The sequence below is a fragment of the Pogona vitticeps genome, chromosome 2, assembly GCF_051106095.1.
Source record: "Pogona vitticeps strain Pit_001003342236 chromosome 2, PviZW2.1, whole genome shotgun sequence".
In the NCBI taxonomy this organism is placed as follows: domain Eukaryota; kingdom Metazoa; phylum Chordata; class Lepidosauria; order Squamata; family Agamidae; genus Pogona; species Pogona vitticeps.
The window spans coordinates 100,154,892-100,177,987 of NC_135784.1; positions in this window are offsets into that span (position 1 = coordinate 100,154,892).

Consider the following 23,096-nt stretch of genomic DNA (forward strand, 5'->3'; position numbering starts at 1 on the left):
CTTGTGTGGTTGTAACTTGTAAATGCCATTAAAGATTTCAGAACAGAACAGATAGTTAATGCCTCTAAGCCTGGCTCAGTCCTAGTTTGTTCCACTCCAGAAGAATGTGTGAGTCTATAGTCCACCTCACTGGTTGTATGCCCAGAGTGCTGTCAGGGCACGTGGGGTATTTGGGCCCGGACAAAATGCAGGTCAGAATTGGTGCCAGAAGTTGTTCTTTCTGGAGATGGTTCTGGTATTCTTTTTGATGCTTCCATCTCTGGCACCATAGGTGTGTTGGGACTGGTTCCTGATTGTGGTCAAAGGCACAGCCTCTGCCATTGTTCCCAATTATAGTATGGGCAAAATGGAGGTTGTGGAAATGGATTTTCTCCTCTTCCTACTTAGGCATTCACAGCTAGTCTAGGACCTCTGTCCAGAAGGCCTCTGTTAGAACATAGCCCCACTATCCAGATGGCTGAGGTTCTTCCTCATCATCTTCCTCCTTCTGGGTATCTGCCTAGGTTTCTTCCTCATGTCTGTACAAGAGCACCAGCTACTCTATCTCCTTGTCTCTCTTTGATTGATTGCCTAACTCTTCTAGAGGTTCCTTTATATCTCCTACCTCCTAGCTACACCTTTTTTCCTGCTCCCATTGAGGGAGTATCCTGCAGCTATAAAAAGTGCTTTCTGAGTCACCCGGATTAGCTGGTATTCCTCACACCTTCTTAGCAGGCAGTACGTGGTTTGGGTTTTACTATCTCTGACCCAAGTCTCCCTAACCTCTGCTTCCCCATTAGGTTATGTATTATTATGGTCCCCTGGGGCCTGAGCTGGGGTTAGAAGGCCTGTCAGACGTGCCTTTGCCAGTGTCCCCCTCATGCTATGCTATTATTCTTTAAAACAGATATAGTGAATAAACAGTATGCATTGTGGATCTTTAAAATACTGTATGTTCATTGTGAGATAAACTTTTAAGTAGCATCGTAGGAACTGCTTTATTTTTTTTTACAAAATAAGTTACATTTTGTAAACATTTCCCTAGAGTTACTTAAAATACTGTATCAGAATTTGTGTTTCTTATGTCAGATAATCTAAAAGGAAACATGATCTCTTTTTCTTTCCCCTAGCTCCCCTTATTCTATTTATTACAGTAATTTCCACTGGTATACCTAACAGAAGGGAGCATTGATTATGTTTCCTATGTTTTATACCACCCCATTAAACTAGAAGCAAGATCACAGAGTTCAGGCAAAATAAATACTTTACAAAATGCTTCTATTACTTAAAGGTTTATGTAATAAATAAAATAAATAAAAGTTTAAAATAAATAAAAAAGAATAAAAAATATGTAATACCTGCATATACAGAAACCCTAATAGATCTATCATAGTTAAATACAGTATAGTATGACACAAGCCAATCAGGTTTCTGCATGAAAGTCTCTATCAGTGAACTAATAGCATAATAGTAATAAATGTCAATAGTGTTTGCCTCTTGTATAATGTACATAACTTTGAAAGAGCAGTGGGCAATTTTTCAGATTTGCCATAAGCTTGTGGGTCTCATTGCTGAGGAAAAAGAACTAGAGGGGGGGTGTCACAAAGAGACTAGTTTGCCTGCAATTTTATGATATAACTTTGAAAAATTGAATTTCTACAATAATATCTCTAACTACTGTTGTAAACATTAGCGTGTGCCCCCCAACATAGCTAGAATCCTATTGTTCATTTACACCAGCATTAAGTGCAGTGGTGTTGCTTTCTGTGATTAACTGTTGTTAACTAGGCACTGCTTGTAACCTTGTGCAACAATGATGTGATTTGTCCTGCAGCAAAGAATGCTAGTGGCAGTTTTGCAGCCATGGTTTGCACCATTGCATTTTTGCCGCTGTAAATAACCAACAGGACTCTGGTCAATATAAACGCAACCATAATGTAATAGTTCTGTTTCTAATCTCAGCCTGCCCAGATAACAGTTGGCTTTTTTTGCAAAAGGTTTACAGCAAAATGTTTAGATGTTGTCATTATGACTACAGAAGCACACCTTTCCATTTAAAATGTGAAATTTGCCCTTAATCTGAAATGGGAGTGCCTGACCACCTTATCTATCTACTGAGAAACCTATATGTGGGACAGGAAGCAACAGTTAGAACTGGATATGGAACAACTGATTGGTTCAAAATTGGGAAAGGAGTATGACAAGGCTGTATATTGTCCCCCAGCTTATTCAACTTATATGCAGAACACATCATGCGGAAGGCTGGACTGGAGGAATCCCAAGCCGGAATTAAGATTGCCAGAAGAAATATCAACAGCCTCCGATATGCAGATGACACCACTCTGATGGCAGAAAGTGAGGAAGAATTAAAGAACCTTGTAATGAGGGTGAAAGAGGAGAGCGCAAGAAAATGGTCTGAAGCTCAACATCAAAAAAACTAAGATCATGGCCACTGGTCCCATCACCTCCTGGCAAATAGAAGGGGAAGATATGGAAGCAGTGATAGATTTTACTTTCTCGGGCTCCATGATCAACAGCAGCGAGAAAATTAAAAGATGCCTGCTTCTTGGGAGGAAAGTGATGACAAACCTAGACAGCATCTTAAAAAGCAGAGACATCACCTTGCTGACAAAGGTCCGCATCGTCAAAGCTATGGTTTTTCCTGTCGTGATGTATGGAAGTGAGAGTTGGACCATAAAGAAGGCTGACTGCCGAAGAATGGATGCTTCTGAATTGTGGTGCTGGAGGAGGCTTTTGAGTGTCCCCTGGACTGCAATTCTGAAGGAAATCAACCCTGAGTGCTCACTGGAAGGACAGATCCTGAAGCTGGGGCTCCAATACTTTGGCCATCTCATGAGATGAGAAGACTCCCTGGAAATACCTTGTTGTTGGGAAAGTGTGAAGGCAAGAGGAGAAGGGGACAACAGAGGATAAGATGGTTGGACAGTGTCATTGAAGCTACCAACATGAATTTGACCAAATTCTGGGAGGCAGTGGAAGACAGGAGGGCCTAGCGTATTCTGGTCCATGGGGTCATGAATTATTGGGCATGAGTTAACGACTAAACAACAACAACATAGAATAATAATAATAATAATAATAATAATAATAATAATAATAATAATAATAATGATAATAATAATAATAATAATAATAATAATAATAATAATAATAATAGTAATAATAATAATAATTTATTGTCATTGTAATTATATACACTGTATACCCATACAACGAAATTCACAGATACCCAGAGACCAGACACATGCAGACACATAAAATTCCCCAAACACTCCCCACCCACTAAAGAATCCCCCACTAAAAATACAAACATCTACACCGCAGGCCAAGTAACACAGTCCAACTAATTATTCACTACTGGTGGTCTTTAAGCTCATTATTAATTGCAATTATAGCTCTGGGATAAAAACTATTGAGAAAACATGTAGTCCGAGTCTTAATTGTTCTATATCTTCTGCCAGATGGTAACAGTTCAAAAAAGTTATAAGCAGGATGGGAAGAGTCTCTCAGGATGCTGTGTGACTTCCTTAGACAGCAGAATGTGAAGATGTCATCCAGGGTTGGTAGCTGGAGCCCGATGATATTCTGGGCAATTTTAATGGTTCTCTGTAGAGCTTTTTTGTCCGCTACAGAGCTACTCCCAAACCATGCTAGAATGCCATAGGTTAGGACACTCTCAATGGTGCTACGATAGTATGACAGAAGTAAATGCTGAGATAAATTTAACTTGCCGAGCATTCTCAGGAAATACAGCCTCTTCTGTGCCTTCTTCATTAGCATGTTGGCATTTATAGTCCATGAGAAGTCCTCTGAGATGTAAGTACCCAGAAATTTAAAACTACCAACTCTCTCCACTTCCTCACTAGAATGAGCCAAAAACCAAAACAATGGGTTCTTGGATAGGCTGTGGTCACATTCCCGCCTGTCCCTTGATTGTTTCACCAAACACAGGGGACAAGCTACGTGTCTTTCAGCTGCCACCAGTTGATTACATCAACCTTATGTATTATTAATAATAGAGGTCAAGGCGATGTGTCATTTTAAAGAGAACCAAACAGAAGTTGTTTATTAATACAGGTGATGAAGGTACAATCAATGTCTTTAAATCTTAACCAGACATCCTACTTCATCCACCCTCAACCGCCAACTCTTTCTCTCTCTACAGACTCCCAATTCCAAAACCACCCTTCTCAGCTCCTCAAAACTCCAATCTAATTTCCTCTTCCTCCTGCAGAGAATCTTGTGACTCTGCCTCTCCAGCACTCTCATTGGTCCATGCAGATAGCATATGAATATTCATGACCTGTCTGATCTCACCCAATGTTTCCTCCATGAAAAATTATACCATTTAAAAAAATAAATTGAAATAATCTTGGATACTTGAGGTTTTTTTGACCAGCCTATCACATTCCATGTAATTTGATTTAGGTTGTGCTTGCTCTGGGTCCCTGAATGCCATTTTAACATACATATTGAAGAAATAATCTGTGAAATATTACAACAAAATGCCAATTTTTTCTCTGTTTTATCTTGGTTACTATTTTAATTGCTTATATAGACTAATCAGAATGAGCCAAAACCAAAACAATGGGTTCTTGGATAGGCTGTATTACAGAGTTTGCTAAGAATTTTATTTCAGCAATACTAGGGGCATGATGGACTTCCCCACAGAACAGTGTGTGGCTTTCTCATGGGTAATTTGATGGGTGCCCATATATGGTCATACTTCAGATTGACTACCATTCTTTACCAAGTTGAGTTATCTTCAGAGGAGGAAGATGATCTGTCTAAGTTGGAAAGAACTGTCAAGGTCAAATGTATGACTCTTGAGCACTGACCTCGGAGCACTATAAAATTTATTTATTTGATTTCTTTACCACCCATCTGGCTACCAAGCCCAACATCAAAAAAGAAGGAAAAATAAACATATATTAAATATAATAAATTACTTAAAACATTATAAACTTTTAATCATGGTTTTGGCTCTTTCTGATTATTCTATAGAAGCTATTAAAACAGTATTTAAAATAATGCACAGAAACAATAAAAATTGTCAAGATGGCAGAATCACTAGCTTAAGGGTTGGGAGATGCTTTGTGTTCTGTTGTTGCTGTGTTCTCAAATAACCAGGTCTTTAATGATCTCTTAAAAATAACCAGGGAAGGGGCCAGGAGATACCAGTTGGAAGCTGGGTCCACAAACATGGAGCAACTACCAAGAAGGCCCAATTTCTGGTCTTTTCCTTCTTGGCCACTCTTGGGGTCAGATGCCTCAACCACCCCATCTGAGGCAAATGAGTAGGACAGGCAGAACTCATTGGCAGCAGGCATTCTGCCAGGTATCAAGGCCCCAAACTGTTTAGGGCCTTGTATGTTAGTGTAATCACCTTGAAACTGGCATGGAAATGTACAGGAAACCAGTGTAAGGTGGCCAGAGTGGGGAAAATATGCTGGTGTCTATTTAATCCAATCAAAAGTATGGCTTCTGCGTTCTGGATGTGCTGAAGTTTCCATATCAATTTCATGGGTAGCCTCATGGTCACGTGGCCAGCACAACTAGACAGGGAATGCCGTTACCTTCTCACCATGGTGGTACCTATTTATCTACTCTCATTTGCATACTTTCAAATGTTTTAAACTTGTTTCAAAACAGAAAGATTCAAAGTATATATGAAATCTATGAAATCTTGCAACTATAAAAAGTTAAAGGCAGATCATGTTATTATGATGTTTTGGAATTGCAGAGCATAAAAGATACATTAAAATGCAAAAAAAAAGTTTCTAAAAATACAGGAGCTCATAAGATGCAGTCAAAAAACGCAGAGCACATCTCTTAAAATAGCAAAGTTCTTAAGATTAAAAATATATAAATATATATATTATTTAGCATTTTAGCACATTACCCACATAGAAATGTGCTTACTCAGCCATAGCCTGATTTTATATAGGAAAATCCATGTTCTCCTTGTCTGTTGTCTGGAAGTTGAAGAAGCTACTTGAATGAGTAGGAAAAGGTTTCAACCTAATAAGAAAGAAGTCCAGTTGCCATGACTCAACTTCCAGATAACCTCACTTGCATGACTGAGAATCTTCACAGATATATTTCTACACTTACTGTTTTTAGCTCTTGTATATTTTCTTTTTGATGATGTGAGCCACCTTGGGTCCTTTCTGCCTCTGTGCCTACCTTACATGTTACCCTGCTGGCTTCATGCTACATTGCCCAAAGGCATGTCTCTCTCTCTCTGTGTTTTGGCTGATGCTCCTTAGTGTTGCTCCTTAGTGGCTGGTACTGTGTTGCTGTGCCCTGTATTCTCTTTGCTATTTCATTGCTGTGTATATTTGGCCTTTTCTTGGCTGTTTCTCTTAGCCTTAGAAATCCACTGGTGGCTTGCTCAGAGGGAGATGTAGTTAATGTAGTGATTCACTCACTTTGTGAGGCAAATATTATTTTACATTGATCTAGCTTTCCCTGCGTACCAACTGTGTGCTTGGCTAAGTCAAGAATCTAGCTTGTATGCGAATGGCTTGGTAAGCTATCTAGTGTATTTGCAGTTTCCAAGTGTGACTGAATGACCTGATTTTGCTACAGGTCTTACTAAGTAAGAAAGTTACTGGTAAAGTGAATGGCTTCGTAGGAAGAGCTGGCTGATTGTGCTGCAGCAAGTTATCGGGTTATTTCCAAACATTCACTGGAATTGTTTAGTAAAGCTTAAAGAAATCAATGTGCTGCTTTGATTCATAGTGTTCTAGTTTCTGCCAAACTGGTGATGTGGGATGTCCATTCTGACATTCAGACACTTGCTTAAGTTGTACCTTCATGTCTTGCAATTGTATTTTAATTTTTTTTAAATTGGATCCAGATTTTCTGATGCCCAACCTATCTTGTAAGTAAGTAAGTCAGTCAGTCAGTCAGTTATAATAATAATAATAATAATAATTTATTGTCATTGTAAGTATATACACATACAACGAAATTCACAGACACCCAGAGACCAGACACATGCACACACATAAAATTCCCAAACACTCCCCACCCACTAAAAGTCCCCCACTAAAAATACAAACATCTACACCGCAGGCCAAGTTACACAGTCCAACTAATTATTCACTACTGGTGGTCTTTAAGCTGATTATTAATTGCAATTATAGCTCTGGGATAAAAACTATTGAGAAAACGTGTGGTCCGAGTCTTAATTGTTCTATATCTTCTGCCAGATGGTAACAGTTCAAAAAAGTTATAAGCAGGATGGGAAGAGTCTCTCAGGATGCTATGTGATTTCCTTAGACAGCGGGATGTGAAGATGTCATCCAGGGTTGGTAGCTGGAGCCCGATGATATTCTGGGCAATTTTAATGGTTCTCTGTAGAGCTTTTTTGTCCGCTACAGAGCTACTCCCAAACCATGCCAGAATGCCATAGGTTAGGACACTCTCAATGGTGCTACGATAGTATGACAGAAGCAAATGCTGAGATAAATTTAACTTGCCGAGCATTCTCAGGAAATACAGCCTCTTCTGTGCCTTCTTCATTAGCATGTTGGCATTTATAGTCCATGAGAGGTCCTCTGAGATGTAAGTACCCAGAAATTTAAAACTACCAACTCTCTCCACTTCCTCACCGTTTATGTACAGTGGTAAATGTACATATCTCTTCCTCCTAAAATCAATTATGAGTTCTTTAGTTTTTTTGATGTTAAGTGTGAGATGATTTTCTTTACACCAAAGTATCAACCTTTGTACTTCCTTTCTATAAGCAGACTCATTGTTCTTATTTATGAGCCCCACCACTGTCGTATCATCCGCAAATTTAATAATTGCATTGGTGTTATACAGTGGGGTGCAATCATGTGTGTACAGGGAATAGAGGAAGGGACTTAGCACGCAGCCCTGGGGAGCTCCTGTACTTAGTACCAGGGTAGAAGAATGGTGAGATCCCATCCTTACTGACTGTGGCCTATCTGTCAGAAAATCCTTTATCCACATGCATATCTCCTGAGGTAATCCCAGGTTGATCATTTTAAAAAACAACCTATTTGGTAGAATGGTATTAAAAGCAGAGCTATAATCCACAAACAACAGCCTCGCATAAGTTCCCTGATGTTCTAAGTGGCTCAATACAGTATGGAGTACAATGGACACAGCATCATCAGTAGATCTATTTTTCCTGTATGCAAATTGCCATGGGTCCAAAGAAGGTGGAAGACTAGCCTTAATGTAATCCAGCACCAATCTCTCAAAACATTTCATAACAACAGATGTTAAAGCTACTGGTCTGTAATCATTGAGAGATACCACAGCTGACTGCTTGGGGACTGGCACTATAATAGATGTCTTCAGGCAAGTGGGGACTGAACACTGCAACAAGGATAGATTGAAAATATCCGTAAAAACTCCAGCTAATTCTGCAGCACAGCCCCTAATAACTCGTCCCATGATTCCATCTGGTCCAGCTGCCTTTCGAACATTAATATTCTGGAAAGCGCGTCTCACATCTGAAATCTGCAGTACTAGTGGTTGTCTGTTGATGGTAGATTCTAGTGATGTATTATAGACAGTAGGTGCTGGAATAATGGTTGTTCCTGTTTCCACCTCAAAACGGCTGAAAAATTGATTTAACTGCTCAGCCAAAAAATCACTGCTGCTACACAGACTGTTTTTGTTACTCTGACCAGTGATTTGTCTTAGGCCGTGCCACACTCGGCGAGTGTGTTAGTTAGTTAGTTAGTTAGTTAGTTAGTTAGTTAGTTAGTTAGTTAGTTAGTTAGTTAGTTGTCTGCTACCCAGTAAAAGAATGGCTTTTTCCCTTCTCATTTTTTGACAGATAGTCTATTTGTGCTGTTCTACAACTTCTCAAACACCTATGATACCCGTTCAGACAGAAGATACTGCTTCATTCATACTAGTAATATCCTGCATGGATAGTGTATTGTTTGTAGAAAACTGTAAAGGTATGAGAGATCTTTTCAACAGTTAGGCTGCTTTCCAGCTAATACTATTGAGTTATTTCAGTTTTCAGAAAGGGCTGCAGACCCGTGTTCTGTCACACGTATACCTTTCAATTTTCTAGTTGATCCTGGGCCTCCTGCTGTGCTGACCTCCTGACACCTGATTCTTCCCCTTTTTTTGGTGTTTTTTGCCATTGGCATTCCAAGAGTGTTCAGGCTAGAGATGGGGAATCAAGGAGGCAGATCTAAGGTCACATTTCTTCCTTTGAGATTGGAGCTCTGCCTCTTTAAGTAGTGTGTCATTATTTATAAATAGTGCCTTACCTGGAAGTCTTTGTTTTGAACCAATATATGCTTTCTTTGAAAAGCATTTCACTTGCCCCAAAATAGTTTTTTTTACCGGTGTTCTTTGAAATCTCCATAGGGTTGTTATGCTGGTAGGGAAGATAGCAATTGGTGCTGGAAAAAAATGAGGTGAGAAAAGTCTGGGGGTGAAAAGTGGGGAAGGGGGCACTGATATTTTCCAGCTCTCACTCCCCTCCTGGTCTTTACAGTTCTATCCTTCCCACATTTGTACTTTGATGACGTCTGCTATAAATAGAAACAGTCTTAGGAAATAAAATTGAGGCATAACAATGCCTTGAAGGGCCACAAGAGGGCACTACTACATTACTGTTGCAAATAAGCAGCCTTCCAATTCCGCCCAGAGACGATGGTTTAGTAAAACAAACAACTTTACACTTGCACGCACACACACACACAATCATATGAAGCACAACTGTGAAATCTGCATGTGAGACAGTTTTATAATAAAGCCCAAAACATTGCTCCAACCTAACCTCACCTTTGATGTTAACAGGAATTTCCAGTAGCAACACGAGCATTAATTAACCAGTGTGATGTCAAGTTACTTTTCACTTCTGACAGCCTTCTCAGAGTTTTCCAAGTATAAATCTCTCTGAAGCAGTTTACTAGTGCATCCATCAGTTTCCCCATACACTTTACCATTTTACTATTCTTGTTTTGTTTTGTTTTTTAATGTTTAAATCATAAACCCAGCATGTCTTGAATCCCCCCCCAGGCACCTTCAGTCCAATTTTTTAACTATGCATCTAATGAATGGGACTGTTGCTAATACAGGATTACACTATGGAGCCCATTATGACCAGCATTACATTAAAAAAAGAAAAAAAACTGCTGAGTTAGAAACTGTCTTTAAATGATACTAGGGGCCTGATCCCATTGGTAAACAAACAAACCAAAACCTGTTATTGTACCAGATTTTCCTTAAAGAACACAACAGAAATTGAAGTATACTGTACATACCAAAGCATGTGCACATGTGGACTACTGTGCCAGTGGAGCGAGTTATTCTGCTCCCCTGCCAAAAGTCCATTTATTTGGGGGCAGATGTGAATGTCCCTGCTGCTTCTTTAAAAAAATCCTGATGGAGGGCCAAGCATCAGCTGATCAGTACCATGACAGAAAACTGCAAAAAGCTGGAATGGGAGGGGGGGTGTCCTCCTAGCTAGGGGATTTGGTTCCGCAGCTTCTTGTGGCTTCCAGTCATGACACCTATCAGCTGATGGTTGGCCCCGCCTGTGGGAACGCAACCAGCAATTGTCTGTCACATGGCTTTTCAATCCTTGTCATTTGCATCGCTGCATACAGCGATCAAGTGAACAATATAGATTCTGCTTGTGTCAGAAGAGGGCAGAATGTGAGATCTGAGTTGCAAGGTGATGAAAAGAGGTAGTAATTCAGTGAGGGGCACAATAAACATTTAAGTATTTTTTTTTGCCTGGTTCTTCAATTGAAAATAGCTCCTTGAACATTTGCTGAAAACTAATACAGTAGGACCGCCATATCCACAGGGAATGGTTTCAAGCCCCTCCCAGCAGATGCTGAAAACCGTGGATAATAGTGAACACTGTACATAACATGGCAAAAGAAGAAAATGACTTTCAAAAGTATTTTCACATGTACCATGTTTCCCTGAAAATAAGACGGGGTCTTGTATTAATTTTTTGCTCCGAAAAAACACTTTCGAGCTTATTTTCAGGAGATTTTTTTATTTTTTCATTTACAACAATCTACATTTACTCAAAAATAATAATGTCATCTTCTTCTGGTTGCTGCACAATGAGTCTCTGGTGGAGGGCAGGGTTTCACTTAACGGGGGCTTACTACGACCACCCTGAAAAATCATCCTAGGGCTTATTTTCAGGTTAGGTCTTATTTTTGGAGAAACAGGGTACTACAGTACCAGAATTGTCATGGTCTCCGGCTCCCTCTAGTGGCCAGTTCTGGCAAATACCTCATGAAAATGTGATTTCTACTTTTTTCTTTTCTTTTAATATTTTGAATATTTTCAGACTGCAGGTAAGTGGTACTGTAAATACCAGTCCTGTAGTTACAAGGACCCTACTGCAATAGGTCAGTTCTTGCTCTCAGATTTATAGACTTGTTGATCCATTTACCTCAGTTGTTTATTTATTATTTGATTTATTTGATTTCTAGTCAACCTTTCTCCTCTTGCGGGGCCCAAGGTGCTTAGCTAGAAAAAATAATTTAAAATCCAAAAATATTTAAAAACGTACTAATTCAAATTTTGGAACTATCACATACTGTACAAAATTTTAAAAGCCATTGTTTTAAAACTATAAGACAGATTGTAAAAGGCTACTAAATCTCCTTATCTCTCTGTTGCCTGCCAATTCCCCAAACGCCTCTCTAAGGATATAGTTCTTCAATTGCCAGTGGGAGGAGGAAAGGGGCCAAGCACGCCACCCAAGGGAGGGAGTTCCATAACTGGAAGTAGCTCTCTGTTGGGTCTTAATCTTCACCAAATGAGTCTGTGCTATTCTTAATACTTATGGAGAGCTTGTGCAAGGAGAGACAGTATTTTGGATAGTCTGGACCTGAGCCATCAAGAGTTTTAAAAGTGATTTTTAATAGGGCCCAGAAACAAACTAGCAGCCAATGAAGGTGTTGTAACTAAGGGGCCACATTATACCAGTAACCAGACCCTGTCAATAGCCTGGCTGCAGCATATTGTAACAGCTGAAGTTTTTGAACCATCTTCAGAGGCAGCCCCATGTGAAGTCCACCACAATAATCTAAATGAGAGGTAATTAAGGTGTGTGTCACCTTAGCCAAGTCAGGCCTCTCATGGAATAGGTGCAGTTGGTGCACTAGTTTTAACATATCCCTGCATTGAAACACAGGAGTACTTTATTTAATTATTGATTGATTGATTGATTGATTGATTTGATTTATTTGATTTATTTGATTTATTTATTTATTTGATTTATACCCCGCCTATCTGGACTACTCGTCCACAATACTGCACCTAGGCAGAAGAAAACAGACATACAATTACAAGAGGGGGAATACCAGGATCAGCAATAGGACAAGCAAGAAGAATCTTGGAATCATCGCAGATGACAAGCTGAATAAGAGCCAACAGTGTGAGGTGGCTACAAAAAAAGAGAGGCAAATGCTATTTTACAATGCTACATTTACAAAAATATAGTCTCTAAATCCTGTGAGATACTTGTTCCCCTCTATTGAGCAGTGGTTAGGCCTCATCTTGAGTACTATCTCCACTTCTGGACACCATACTTCAAAAAGGATGCCAACAAACTGGTACAAGTCCAGAGGAGGGCAACAAGGATGATCAGGGGGCTGGAGACCAAGCCTTATGAGGAAAGGCTGAAAGAACTGGCCATGTTCAGCTTTCAGAAAAGAGGGCTAAGGGGAGATATGATAGCACTTTTCAAATATTAGAAAGGCTGCCATATAGAGGATCTGTTCTTGATCCTCTCAGAGTGTAGGACATGCAGTGATGGGCTCAAGTTACAGGAAGCCAGATTGAATATCAGGAACAAGTTCTTAACTGTTAGAACAGTACGGCAATGGAACCAATTACCTCAAGAGGTGGTGAGTGCTATAACACTGGAGGCATTCAACAGAAATGTATTCCTGCATTGAGCAAGGGGTTGGACTTGATGGTCTTGTAGGCCCCTTCCAACTTCATTATTCTGTGATCCTATGGCCAAGCGGTTGAATGAGAGTTTCCCAGTACAACCTCCTGCTGAGAGATCCAGCAAAACCAGCGGGAACACATCTTCCCTTTCTCGTTCCCAGTGCAGGTTGTGTCCACCAAGGTGACCAAAGGAGTCTCTGTCCCATAACCAGGCCTAAATCCCATTTGAAATGGACTGAGATGATTTGTGTCATTCAGCTACCCTTCAAGCCGAGGAGCCCTCATCTGCTCCAGAACTTTATGGCAAAATGGCATTTTAGGGACAGACCAGATTACTCAATACTGTGGGGCCCTGGGAGGATTTTTTTTCTCTTTCAGTCAAAGCCTTCCAACTTGAGGTATAATGAAATGTTATCTTCTTACTTTGCCATTTCTCATTTAGCTGCTCATACTCTACCTGTTTTTATAATCCACAAGGGCCAAGGATCCAGAATTCTTGTAGTGGCTCTCAACTCTCTTAAGATCCGGTCTGTGTCCTCTGGTTCCACAAATCAAAACAAATCATTTAACACTGGGCATGCAGGAGCCAAAGTTATATCCACAAGACCCGCATGAACTCCGGTATCCAAGTCAGAGCCGATCTGAGCGATTTTACTTGGAAAGAGTTTTGCATATTGTTCACAGCGGGCTAATTGATTAGTATTCTCATCTAGCAGGTGAGATCATTGTAGGTCCCTCTAGCCTCTGTGCCATTCCTTTCATCACTGTCAGCTCCCTAATAAACCAGGGAGGAAGCTTGCCTCCCGCCATGGGAGGAGACATGTAAGAATAATCATGCCCATCGTTCTTGTTATTCTCCTTTTCCAAAGGATTGCCTGCTACTCTGGATGTACTATCAGAAAACCATGCCGAATGAACAGCCTGTCAAGACATACCCGCTTCTGCCGGTTCTGTCCTGGCGAGTCTCCATCCCACCCGCTGGCTACATGGCTGCCTCCTCTAAAACTCCAGTTGAACTCAATTCAGTTAAACAGGGCCTCTGGCTCTGCCCTGGTGATTCCCCAAAAGAGGCCTCTCTTGAAATGCCACCCCTTCTTTGGTGTTGTCCTCTTTGGTAGCAGACCCATCCCGCAGTGGGCCAGTTTATACATCTCCTTTCCCCAGGCAACACCGGAGGGGCAGCTGGAACCATAGCTGACTCCCAGTCCTGGGACAATCTGATGGTCCTAATACTTCCAGGCAAAGAAGTAAGATGCTTAACTGGGCAGAGAGGACACTGGCTGATGTCATTCCAAAGAGGTCTTAGAGGGTCCCAAAGCTCTCAAAGGAAGACATTTGCAGGGGTTTGGAGGAGCTGAATCCCTTGTGTACCAGCAGCTTCTCTTCTGCTACAAGAGAGTTAAAGAGAACTGTTCAACATATGACCTCAAAGAAAAGAAAGGATGAGAAGGGAGAAGGAAAGGAAGGAAACTCAGCCCTAACATTTTGTTAGGGAAGTCAAGAGACGGTAATCTAGCAAGTTGTACAGCAGGAGGAAGGCTGTTTCTTCCTCTTCCTCTGCTGGCCTTAGCAGTCGAATGGAATGGCTGCAGGAATGGAGAGCTTGCCAAGGCAGGATGTCTGGGTCCAAAACAATTGGTTGTTTTGAACTGTCCTGGCATGTGAGATGGGCAAAATATGGCATGGAGGTACGTCAGGTAGTCTGAGACTGAAAAGAGAAGCGTAAAATTGCTGGGGAGGGGGAAAGGAATCCCTAAAACTTTTACACTGCTGGATATAATGTTGCATTCTGTTGTTTCTACATACTAAGATGTCTGGCCCACTGTTACTTATTTTATTGTTCAGTTCAAAAGTTAAGCTATGACCAGAATTCAACTGAAAAGTTACGTTGATATAAATCCATCAGTGTGAATTTCAGTGGCAAACAACAGCAGATTACTGGAAGTTGTGAAGTCAGCCTTAAGCATTGACTGTCACACACTGAGCCCCACAATTGATGTACAACACCAAATGCATACACTGATTTCTTAACTAGCAGTAATTTACTATTTTGATGTATATCAATAGGCTTATGCTGGTAGGCACAAGAAACCGGACCCTGGCTTATGTTTTCAAACCATTTTTTGAAAGATTTTTCCTATAGAAAAATGTGTCTTGCAGAGTATCCAGTGGTCTGTGTAAAGGCATGCAAATATAAGAGGAAGGCTTCACGTCATCTTTAACTCTGAGATCCAAGCAAAGAATAATAATTTTCAGTGGATTTCATCTAGATAAACAATGTGTGCCTGACGATTTCTGAATACTTTTTTTTTTGTAAAATATCTTCAGGAAGTTACACTGAAGCAACAAGGTCAGGAAATTACTGTATCTTGGGTTGGGATTAGGAATATATTTTAGCACAGTATTATTTTTAAATCATTGAAATAAAACATGGATCAGATCTCTGTTGTACTTTTCTGCCCCGTTTTGCCTCTCACTGCCTTAGCGCCATCTTAGCGCCATCGGAACTCATGCCAGGGCTTGGCTGTTGTTTTATGTTTGAGGTTTTATGCAAAGTGCCTGGAACAGTGTTGTGCAGTAATGGGATGCTATATAGGTACTGAAAGAAAGAAAGAAAGAAAGAAAGAAAGAAAGAAAGAAAGAAAGAAAGAAAGAAAGAAAGAAAGAAAGAAAGAAAGAAAGAAAGAAAGAAAGAAAGAGAGAGAGAAAGAAAGAAAGAGAAAGAAAGAAAGGAAATGCCCATACTTTTAAAAAATGATTGTAGATGCTCCATCTTGATCCTAACTGAGATCAGAATCTTATACTAGTTTTCTACTAAAAATCTTTGCATTAAGGAGGATCTTTGGGGACAAACAGCAACAGAAGAGGTAGAAAGAAGAGCCAAAAAAGTAGACTCCCTAGTATAGACTGGAAGCACATTCTGGGTATGGTCCCAGTCGATGGGGCATTTTAAGACCTTTTTGTTTCATTTTCAAAGTATGAATGACATTACATGCCGTCTGATCTCTAGGCCCTCCATTTCTTTAGCTGATTTTCTTGGTGCTTTTTATTATTTACTTCCATTTCTAAGTTCATTGCATGGCAGTGAGAAATCAGTTTGAAAATCTGATTGTTCTATGTGGCTTAGTTTCTTGTGGGATGTTGCGCTCACTATCTGTAGATAAGAGGGGAAGGAGTTGGGGTGCTACTTCCTTTATGGGTATTGTAAAATTGGTACAGGAAGATGCACAAGGAAGTAGATACTAAATCTCTTCGTAGCACAGTGTTTTGAAATAGTTGCCGTACCCATCTGTCTTTTCCTATGCTTGCTCTTGTGCGACAACCAACAGATTGTTCTCGAATGGATTTTCTCTCCATCCCTCCTGACTATTTCTATCTCCTTTCACTCTCAGAATCAGAAGGGAATATATTTTTAACTGGAGGAGTTCTCAGGTAGCTGCTTTAGCCAATAGCACTATATGTTTTAAGCCTGACTTTCTCCTCAGTGGTTTTCTCTGCTGCTTTGCACTTGGTGGAACCTCAGTGCTGAAGAATTTCCTTCAGCCTGCCTTTTAAGAACTTGCCTGTTCTGCAATTTCTGGATCAATATGCAGATCCAATGGCAATTATGTTTAGGACTGTACGCTTATTCAAATTTTGCAGTGCAGATCTTAGGTATAAATGCAGGTTACACGAACAAATTTAATCAGCATCTTGTGGAGAACTTGCGTAATTTAAATGGATCAGAAATTGATTCACCTGTTACTAAGTGGACCACTTTTGCTTAGATGAGCATGTATGAGTGGCATTTTATCTGGTCACACATATACATGGTCCCATCTTCGACTGAAGGGAATTTATTTGGGACTAGACATAGGTTTTCTCAGTGATAAAGCCAAGTATTAGAAAACTCTCTTTCTGGGGAAACTCATTGGATGTTTTTCTGCCATGTGATTGTGTGTTCCTCTTTATAGGAACACACAGGCTTTCGAATATAGGGACTTTCTCATGAAGTACAGGCTTTCTTATGAGGTAAAAAAAACTTGGAAGAGAGATCCTGAATAAAAAGAAGTTGCGGATCATGGACAAAAGGGCAGAGTGCAACAACCAGAAAGTAAGAGTTAACCAGACTGAGCTGTCAGTGCTACAAAATGCAATCAAAATAACTCTCTGTTCACACCCTGAATCTCTCCCTGGGGATTAAGAGATGGAGGACATTTTTAAAAATGCACCAGATCATTTTTTTAAATACTCCAAATCTTTTTATAAACTCACTTGATGAAATGACTCTACTATGATTACCATTCTCCTCCTCCTCCTCCTTCTCCATATTATTATTACTATTGTCTTCTTCTTCCATTCTCAACAAGGGCCCTGGCACATTTGAAGGGGGCCACAGGCTGGAAACAATTCTTCACACACCACCTTACCAGGGTGATTATGTGACTCATACAATCCTGATTCAGCCTACATGTTTTTGATTTTGTGTTTATTGCCATGATTTTTAAAAAAGTTGAAAATAGTTGCTGTAGAGCAGTGGTTCCCAACCTTTTCTGAACCACGGACTGGCTGAGGGGTGGGGTCCATGTGCACCCCCTGAGCTTGTAGGTGGGTACAGCGCACTCACGGATGGGAGGGGCATGCTTGTGCACATGCGCAGAGGGGTGGGGCGTGCTCACGGAGGGGAAAGGCACCCATGCATGCAGGTGGCAGGCTGTGCATGCGGGTGAGATGCGTGGGGGGAGTGCGTGGGGGGGGAGATCTGTCTCTGCGGCCCGATTCTGCCATGGACACAAACCGGTACCAGGCTTCAGACTGGGGGTTGGGGACCTCTGCTGCAGAGTATAGAAAGATAATTAAATCCTCTGAAGTACTATCAGTATTGACTAGGAAATATATATATGGCTTGATTCTTTCATATTCAGTTTCTTGATTTATATACCCACAGTGCCTTGGGGTCACATTTCCATTTGAATGATTTGTAGAAATGTCCTGACTTCTGCCTAACATACACTCACAATTGGCACCAATCTTGTAAGAAGCAACAGCACAGAAAGCCTACAGTTAAGATAAATTTCAAAATTATTCACAGTACATTGCCAGGTTTCACATATTTTGGAAACAGGATGCTTGATTAGAAGGAAAATATATCCCCTTTTACAAATGAGAAAAACAGCTCCAGACATCAAGAGAGCATTCAGCTTATAATTATGAAAAACTTATCTGTGAAAAATCAGAATCAGCAGTTCAACAGTGTTTCATGAGTAGAAAACTATGTAAAATTTGCAAAATAAGTATAACTGGGAATCAAAATATCAAAAGGTTCTCTGTCACTAAAAATAGCCTTGTAGAACATTCTTTTTAAAATTCAGCTCACTCATATTCATTGAAATCATTCTCTCACTAGGAAAAAGAAAGGCTGTATGAGATCCGAATTATCCTATAGAATCTCTGTGGTTCCTTATAGTTGACAAAACTCAAAATGTCCAGACTCTTAGCTCTAAATTGATTCTAAGTAAGCAAAACATATCCAAATAAGCCATTGATATAATGAGCTACACTGAAGACAATAAACAACATCGGTCATTGCGTCCTGTTGTGAATCCACAGTGTACCTCACCAGTCTGGTGTCTTTTGACAGCAAGTGTGGTATAGTGGATAGAGTGTTGGACTAGGACTCAGGTGACATGCATTCAAATTCTCACTCACTGGGAGGTGGAACTGGTAAAAATCCTTTTTACATATTTCATGCACCCTGAAAATCCTGTTTGGGTTGGCATAAGTGAGACGCAAAACGATAGCCCTTAGTTAACTAGCCTTGTGTCTACCAGCTGAGTTGCATCACAGTAGCCATGTGAATCTTGCAACCTCCAGCTCTCAGGAAGCAACTGAGGAGAAAAAAAAAACATATTCTTTTCTCCTCAGTAAAATTTTTCTATGTGAGATTTGTGGAGGATCTCCTGAAGGTTTTGTGATCATTCCCCCACCCCACCCCATGCTCCCTGTATGTTGGACCAGCTCCTGCATTCCAGGGGGCTGAGCATGATGAAACTCGGAAAATTGCTGAAAACAATAAATGCTACAAGGACTTGTTGCACCTCTGTAGTACAACTCCCAGAATCCTTCAGCCAGCTTTGCAGACAGATGGGTTTGAAGAGTTGTAGGCCAGCTTATCAAAGGCATCTGGTTCGAGAAATTGTGTCTGTTTGGATGAGAGGCTGACCAAAATATGGATTGTGTTATTACAGCTTTTAAAATAAGATTGTATGATTTAAATAAATATTTAAAAAAAATAACAAGGAAAGCCTCCAAGGAGGTGGGTCTAGAATGTGCTGCCAATCTGAAATGGAGGTCCTTTATCTATCTATCTATTTATCTATTTATCTATCTATTTATTTATTTATTTATTTATTTATTTATTTATTTATTTATTTATTTATTTATTTATTTATTTAATGCCCCGCCTATCTGGTCGGGTGAGGACCAGGCGGTCCTTATCTGATTCCCAGCAAATACTGCTCTTCAGTGGCTCACTGCTGAAAGAGGACTCCTCTAAACTTCTAAGGTTATTGGAGGGCTGAACTGACCCAGGCAATTTTCACGGATGCTGTACTCGTCTAATTTATAAATTCCTAACAGCCTTTCTTTCCATAGCAGTTTTTTTTTTGGGGGGGGGGGATGGGATGAGTTCCAAGTTGTAATACTTTGCTTTCAGGGAAGCATTATTATAGTAAACATCTTGCTACATACATTAGACATACATTAGGTGTTTTTTGTTTTGGTTTTTTTTGTTTTGGCTTAGTCAGAATTTTTGTTTTATAATGCTTTGTAATTCTAGCATTCATTCTCAATGAAGTAAAATAAGCACACAATAATTATTAAAGTCAATCACTCCTTGAACATCCCACATACCTCAAAATACCTGTTAGGGTCACCATAAATCTGAAGTGACTTGGCACAACAATCAAAGAAACAAAAATTTCTTTGTTTGTTGTAGGTTTTTCAGGTTGTTTGTCCATGTTCTGAAGGTTTTTCTTCCTAACTTTTTGCCAGTCTCTGTGGCTGGCATCTTCAGAGGACAGGAGTTAGAACTTTGTCTGTGTTCTGGTGTAGTCTGTTGCGATAGTTGAGTATTTATAGCTGTGGGATCAGCTTTTTGTCCTTTTCATGAGATTGGGTGATCAGGGTGTTTTTCTTATGGGTGTATTGTTCTGATAAGGGGCTCCCAATCTTAAGTATTCTGGAGATGCCAGCCACAGAGACTGGTGAAATGTTCAGAACATGACCAAACAGCCTGAAAAACCTATAACAACCATCGGATCCTGGCCGTGAAAGTCTTCGAGAATACAAAATTTCCTTTTTTCTTTCTTTTTGAAAAATGAAAAAAATCCACATACTGATATTTACTACACTAGAAACCTGTATAGCCAAAGCAAAACTAAGTACAAGTGTTTGAAAAAGCCTGTAGTTGGCAGGACAAAAGTGTCTGGGGAAAAACATTTTTAGGGGACTCCACATTGACTTACCTAGAAGATGTTAGGGCTCACTGAGTGGGATTCTGAAATGATTGCTGGAGGTCTCATTTGTTCACTCTAATTATTAATGGAATGGAGCTCAAAGCCATATGTTTGCTCTTTGAATATGAGAGCAAACATTTGTGAGTGCCTATCAGTTTTACCGACCACCAAAATAAGAAGGGTTTCTACATTCCCTAAGAAGGCTTCCTAGGTAGAAATACTGTACAAAACCCTGCATGTTTTTTGTTTTTTGTTTTTTCCATTTTATATATTTATTTAGGAACAGGGATAAAGGGTACAAAAAGAAAGAGGGGATAGAGAAGGAAAAATGGTTTTGGGGGATAGGAGAGCATAAAGTATAACATCATCCAATCAATTCATATTACTAATACATATCAACTTTTTGCTTTTTCACAGTTTGATTACCCTCCTGCTTTTATCTTATCATTTAATTTTAATTTTATTCTATGTTATTCCAACATTGTCTGGTAGCTGCTGCCATTTATACAATACATCCCACCGTTCAGTTTCTTTTTGAATTGAACAGTCTTTCAGCCCATCTGACAGAATATCCATTTTTTTCACTTCCCATATTTTCACCATAAAATTGTCTGGTTTCAGTATCTCTGCCTCCTTAAGATTTTTGTCATAATGCTTTTTAATTTTGGAAGCTGCATGGGTCACTGGATAACTCTCTACTGCATTCATATTACCTGGTGTCATGTCTAATACAGACGATTCTAAAGTTTGTACAACTTCATTTAAGTTTTGTTTGGCATCTACTGTCCCCTCTTTCGTCCCTTTCATCAAATCTTCTATTTTGCTAAGACCTGCATTCACTCGCTGGAACCCTGTTAATATTAGCCTTTGTATATTAATCTGCCATTCCTTTTCTATTTCTTGCACCACTATTCCAGAACTTTGGGATTGAACAGACCAAGTCTCCATTTGTTCTTTTGAATTTTTGGGGTCCATCTCAAGCTTTGGGGTTTGTATAAATACCACAATAATCACCCCCTAGAAATCCTTCCACAGTTTCCACAATTTTATCAACAATTCAAACCCCTCATCATAATCCTCCCCTTAGATCTCCCTCCAATCTTTATCCAAATATTGTAATATAAAAATCAACTTTTAGCCCAGCAAATACAATATCAAATAGAACCGTGACACAGTTATTTCTTCTTCTCCTGGGTTCAGCAAGCTTCTGTTATTAGACACACGTGGTCTGCAGTCCGACAAACAAAACAACAATCATAAAGTCTCAAACTGTCCAGTAGATTGTCCTTGGAGCTCGTCTTGTGATCTTCATTAACCCCTTGATGCTCCTTAGTCCAGTCGGCCACGTCAGCTCCTTCTCCCGAAAACCACCAGATTCTATTATTTATAGTTCCCAAAGTCCAGAGAAGGCAAAGAGTAACGTATCCCAGCCACACTGCATCCACCGAAGTCTCTTAAATCCAGTCAGACGGTGTTGCTGTCTGGGATTTTTTTCCAGAAACATAAGATTTATTTTTCCATCTCAGACTCTCGGCTTTAGAATCAGCCTGGTGTTTTAAGAGTTCACTTGGAGAAGCTTAGTTTCGCTTTTGAGTCAGACTGATAAGATAAACCCGCCGCTGCATTTATTCTTTCAGCCAAATATTTTCATTCTTATTTCAGCTTAATGAAGCTGTTTCATAAATCAGAGGCTTTGGCTTACTTACTTGCTATATATTATTAGTTTATATTGATTGCTCTCCTCTCCCCCGGTAAAGGGTTCCTCGCGGCTCAGTGCCAAAAAATGGCGCCCGCTCCAGTCCGTGCACGGTGATTTCTTCAGAAGAAAAAAGTCCGGGTCTGCCTCCCTTTCTTCTCCTTCTGCTGCTCACCATCTGCTTCAGAGAGACTTCTTCTAGACTCTCCTTTGATCCCCATTTCAAAAGAGGGATCCCGGACCGGAGGGTTCCAGTTTTCCCCAGAGAGCTCTTCTCTGGAGTTGCTGGCAGCACCGCAACAAAGCCCCGCCTCCTCCATGTTGAAAGGATTTTTTTAACAGCCTGATCTGCACCTGTGAGTCTCTAGAGCCAAAATCATCTAATAAAAATGCACATGCAAGGGGCTTTCACATTTTGCTAGCTGCCTGTTCTATGGCCATGGTCATGCTGGGATGGACAATGGATGGACAGCAACACTTACATAATTGCTGGTTTACAAATCTAACAGAAATGTAATCCTGGATGTTTAAAACACTTAGGAGAAAGGTGAGCAAGTTACAGAACTGGAGAAAGGAAGAAGAAGAGGAAGGATTTATCTCCTCAGACTGCTAATGGCTTTTATTTATTTATTTATTTATTTATTTATTTATTTATTTATTTATTTATTTATTTATTTATTTATTTATTTATTTATTGCATTTATATGCCGCCCATCTAGACATGGTCTACTCTACATGGTCTACATACTCTATAGTATGTATCTTGAAAGATGAATTAGGGTTGAGATGTGTACATTCTGAGGCTAAGAGAATTTCTCCTCCTTGTTTTTCTCAGGGATGTTTCCAGGAGAGAAAAATGAGGATGAACAACTCTTTTGCATTATTTTGGGCTATTCCACCCCCACCCCACAGTACAGTTATAAATTGCTTGTGCTTGGACCTGGCAGACCTACCCCCAACTGAAACACAGT